The sequence below is a fragment of the Scleropages formosus genome, unplaced genomic scaffold (genome assembly GCF_900964775.1).
Source record: "Scleropages formosus unplaced genomic scaffold, fSclFor1.1, whole genome shotgun sequence".
Lineage (NCBI taxonomy): Eukaryota > Metazoa > Chordata > Actinopteri > Osteoglossiformes > Osteoglossidae > Scleropages > Scleropages formosus.
In genome coordinates, this window is record NW_021641034.1 from 9,105 (window position 1) to 14,275 (window position 5,171).

Consider the following 5,171-nt stretch of genomic DNA (forward strand, 5'->3'; position numbering starts at 1 on the left):
GCAGAGGGACCATGTTGCCTTGTAGTGTCTCTGCCCAGTGAGTGAGCCAAGGAAAATGTTATGTTTGGAAGATGCTGGGCTTAAAAATAAATAAATAGATCAATAAACAGACTGATAACATGCGGTGGCTTGAAAAGCAAAGTCGAGCAATCCCCTGGGTAGGGCTCGTTGGTCTAGGGGTATGATTCTCGCTGAGGGTGCGAGAGGTCCCGGGTTTGTGAGCCGCCTGCTGTTTTGCGCCCGCGCGGCTCGTTGCGGAGCGGTTAGCCCAAGCTCGCGTCACCCGTCGGCTGCCTGACACCCTGGACCCCCTGCACTTTCGCGTCTCGCCTGAACAGGCCTACGGAGGACCCCGTTGCCGCTGCCTCCTCGCGCCTGCACAAGAAAGGGTCATACGTGACGATGTGGGCTGCTGATTACAGCTCAGCGTTTGGTCTACAGTCCCTTGATCTCTCCCTGTCCCAATCCCCTGCTACTGACAAAGCGGGCAACTGTCTTGACCTTGTGTTTTCCCGCAACTGTGGCTGTCCCGTTCTCTCTGTCACGCCGCTGCATGTCTCTGACCACTTCTTCATTTCCTTTCAACCCTCCCTCACCACTAACTCTTCGTCACTTCCTGCACCCGTTGTCACCCTTCGCCGCAACTTAAAATCTCTCTCACCTTCCTGCTTTGCCTCTGCTACTCTGGCCGCTCTCCCTTCTGCTCCACAATTCTCAGATCTATCTACAGATGATGCCACTAACACTTCCCTCTCTGCCTTGTCTTCCACCCTTGACCCTCTCTGCCCTCTGTCTTCTAGACCAGCACGCCCCATTGCTACCCCGTGGCTGTCTGATAACGTTACGTGATAACAGGACCGAACTGCAGGCGGCAGAGCGAAGATGGCGTAAATCCAAAACTCCATCGGACCTGGATGCTTACCAGTCACTCTTAGCTGCTTTTCAGTCTGCTGTCTCTTCAGCTAAAACCTCCTTCTGCCACAACAAAATGCAGTCTGCATCCAAAAAAACCACACAGGCTCTTTGCCACCTTCTCATCCCTTCTGTGTCCCCCGCCACCTCCTCCTCCCTCTCCTCTCACTGCTGAAGACTTTGCTTTGTTTTTTAGAGACAAAGTCAAAGTGATCACTGATAAATTCTCACCATCAACCTGCCCGGTTCGCGCTGGACCTCCCTGCGAAGCTATCCTCTTCAGCTTCAAGCCGCTCTCCGAATCTGAAGTCGCTGACCTCCTGATATTGCGCAGCGCCACCACCTGCTCGCTTGATCCGATCCCGTCATCACTGCTTCAGAACATTTCCCCGCAACTCTCCTCCTTCATCTCTTCTATCATCAACTCCTCACTCTCCTCTGGCTGTTTCCCAGCTGCCTTCAAAACTGCTCTATCTAATTTCACCTCTGTTAAAAAAATCCTCCCTGGACCCCAACCTGGTTCAAAATTACAGACCGGTCTCTCTCCTCTCCTTCCTGTCCGAAACCCTTGAGCGGGCAGCCTGTGATCAACTCACCCGGAACCATCTCCTTCATGGTTATCAGTCTGGTTTCAAAGTTGGTCACTCCACTGAGACCGCCCTTCTGGCGGTATCTGACCCTCCCCAAGCTGCTAGAGCTGCCGCCCTCTCCTCGGTCCTCATCCTCCTCGATCTGTCTGCAGCATTCGACACGGTAAATCACCGGACTCTACTCTCCTCTCTGAACCAGCTTGGGATCAAAGGTGCGGCACTCAGATGGTTTGAGTCCTACCTCTCTGACAGATCCTATCAAGTGGTCTGGCGGAGCTCTCGTTCTTCTCCTCTGCCTCTCTCAACCGGTGTTCCGCAGGGCTCGGTATTGGATCCTCTTCTTTTCTCCATCTACACCTCCTCCCTCGGGTCCGGCCATAGCCTCCCATGGTTTCAAATACCACTGCTATGCTGATGATACCCAGCTCTTCCTCTCCTTTCCACCTGGTGCGTCAGACATCTCCGTACGCATTGCTGCCTGCCAGTCGGACATCTCTTCATGGATGTATGATCACCACCTCCAACTCAACCTCTCCAGAACAGAGATTCTTTACCTTCCAGCTGGCCTGCCCTCCTGTCACGACCTCTCGATCAAACTGGACAACTCACTCATTTCGCCTAGCTCCTTTGCTGAGAGTCTGGGAGTTACGACTGATGCGAGTCTGTCATTCTCTCAACATATTGAAGCCACAACCCGGTCCTGCAGATACATCCTGCATAACATTCGTAGGATCCGTCCCTACCTCACTACTGACTCCGCCCAACTACTTGTCCAGGCCATGGCGACTTCCCGTCTAGACTACTGCAAGTCTCTTCTGTGTGGCCTTCCGGCTAATGCCATCAAACCTCTGCAGCTTCTACAGAATGCTGCTGCACGAGTTGTGTTTGATTTGCCAAAGCGCTCCCATCTATCTCATCTACTCATCTCTCTGCACTGGCTTCCTATAGCTGCCCGTACCAAATTCAAAACCCTAGTTGCTGTGTACAAATGCATCAATAGAACTGCTCCCGGCTATTTACAGGACTTGATCAACCGCTACACCCCAGCCAGGCCCCTTCGCTCATCTACTTCTGCTCGCTTGGTGGTCCCGCGCACGAAAGGCGAAGCTCGGAGGTTCTCGGTTCTGGGTCCGTTGTGGTGGAATGACCTTCCCCTGTCACTCAGAACTGCAGAAACTCTGTTTTCAAGAAGGCTCTGAAAACCCACCTTTTCCACATCCACTTTGCCCAAGATCTCTTCAGATCATCTGCGGCGTAACCGTTCTCACATCGTAACTCCAGAAGCATCCCCAGATACAACCTTTATTCCGCCATTACTCTGGTATTGTGCTACTCATTTGTGTATCTTATAATATTTCATTTAAGAAAAGAAAAAAATGGTCTCGGTATCGGGATTTGTCTGTGTCTTATGCGCCTACTTGAACGATGAACCTCGGTGTAGCAAGTGGTAGGGAACAAACTAGGTTTGCTTGAGACTTTCATGTCTGCAGCTATGTCTCCTTCTCTCACACACTGTGGGAGGAGACCGCACACCCGTTCTGATCGACGGGGCAGCGGTGGAGAGGGTGGGCGGTTTTTAGTACCTGGGGCTCAACATCAGCGAGGACATATCCCGGTCCCAGCACCAGCGACACCGTGGCCAAAACGGCGCGGAAGCGCCTGTCCTTTCTCCGTAGGCCGAACAAGCTCGGCATGCCATCCCGGGTCCGGGCTAATTTCTACCTGGTGCCCAGTCGAGAGCATCCTGACCGGCTGCATCGCTGGCCGGTATGGGAGCTGCTCAGCCCAGCATTGTGAGGAACCGCAGAGGGTGGTGAAGTCGGCACAGCTCATCAGTGGCTCTGAGCTTCCAAACATCCAGGACATCTACGCAGCCAGATGCCTTAAGAAGGCCTGGGTTATCCTAACCCAGGGTTAGGGTTACGGTTAGCTTTAGTTTTCTGTTGTATGAATGGATGTCCCTGAGGAGTTCCCCCAAGTCTGGTCCATCTGGTGTGGGAATGAAAGTGAGCCTTCTTTCCAGAAGTTCTTTGTCAGGGTGAAAGTTTTGGGCAAGTTGACAGTGTTGGTGTGCTCTGTGTTTTCGTCGCACGTCTCCACCCTTAAAAGCTTAACTGGTCCAGCCAGTGTCCGATGGTCAAATGCGCTGTTCCTGTTGTCCACTGTGTTACGTTAAGATGGTTAACTTTAAATAGAAGTTTGTTGATCATCGGTAATGAACTCCCGTGTTGCTCAATGTGTCCGTTGATGGCGTCCAGTGTGTTCTGTTGCTCCCTGAGTAACATGTCTGAGTATTGTATCAGGGTCGTGTGTATGGAGGCATTCGGGAAAGTTTCCCTTGCCGCCCTCCACATGTGCTGTAGGCTGGCGCTAGGGTTGGAGCTTTGGCTAGGTTTGGAGCTAGGGTTAGGGCTGGAGGTACACATAGAGCTTGGGTTACAGTGTGAGCCAGGGCGAAGGGTCAGAGCAAGTCTTTGGGTGTGAGCTTGGGCTAGGGTTGGAGCTAGGGTTAGGGTTAGGCTGAGGAGAGTTATGGACTTCGTTTACACAGTTGTATCTCGGTTACTCTGGCAACACGTGTTCTCTTCCAGGCTGTAACATGTCAGTTTTGTTTTCGGTGTGTTTGTGCATGGTGGAGTGATGCTGGTGAATGAAGCGTTGCTGGGAGGTGTGTAAAGGCGTTATGTATGTGTGTGTGTGTGTGTGTGTGTGTGTGTGTGTGTGTGTGTGTGTTTATGGAGTGTCCAGTTGTGGGAGTCGCATGTGTTGTCAGAGAATTTTTCTCGTTTTTTGTTTGCGGAGCAATGTCTCCCCCCTTGTGACTCTCGTGTGGAATTGCAGGTAGGTTGAAATTTCTGTGGTGGGTGTGCTGTGATGTGGTTGGGGTTTAAGTATCCAGAGCAGGTTTGTATTCTTGGATAGGGGTAGGCTGTGGATGGGAGATTTTTTAAGAAAAAAAAAATTTTGAGCGCGTATGAGTCGTGTGTGGGCTGGAGCTTGGGTTAGGGTTGGAGCTAGAGCTAGACATAGGGTTAGGGTTGGAGCATGGGTTAGACCTGGAAATATGGTAAAGGTTGGAGTTAGGTTTCGGGCTGGTGCTATGGTTAGGTGTGGAGCTAGAGCGCTCTTTGTGTGAGCCTTTCGCGGGCAGCAGCTACAAGTAGGGCGCATGCGGCACTGGCTCTTGCTGACAGCCATACCACCCTGAATACGCCCAATCTCGGAAAGTAAGCAGGGTCGGGCCTGGTTAGTACTTGGATGGGAGACCGCCCACGAATACCGGGTGCTGTAAGCGTGAGTATTGTCTGGAAACAGTCTCTCCTCAATGTTTTGTTTCTGTAGCAGGATTTCACTTGATTTTAATTCTCCCGCGTGATCCAAATAGGTGATTGCACCACAAATGCCCGCCTCGGTGTTGAGCTCCACAGCTGTTTTACTGTTTTTGTTAGTTTGTCCTGTCTTTAGTCATACTCCTACAATCAGTTTTACCAGGGAAGAACTGCTGAACATTCAGCAGTACACACCACCCAATATTTTACCAGTTTTTGATTTTTGATTATTCTGACATTTTGCTGGACATTGTAGTTGGAGGTGGGGGGTGCGGTGGCGCAGTGGGTTGGACTGGGTCCTGCTCTCCAGTGGGTCTGGGGTTCGAGTCCCGCTTGGGGT

The 5,171-nt window shown here is 51.7% G+C and overlaps 1 pseudogene; it reads left to right on the plus strand.

Annotated features, from left to right (window-relative positions):
- The first annotated feature begins 4,688 nt into the window (after window positions 1–4,688).
- LOC114909686 (uncharacterized) lies at window positions 4,689–4,797 on the plus strand (annotated as a pseudogene).
- The last annotated feature ends 374 nt before the right edge of the window (window positions 4,798–5,171 follow it).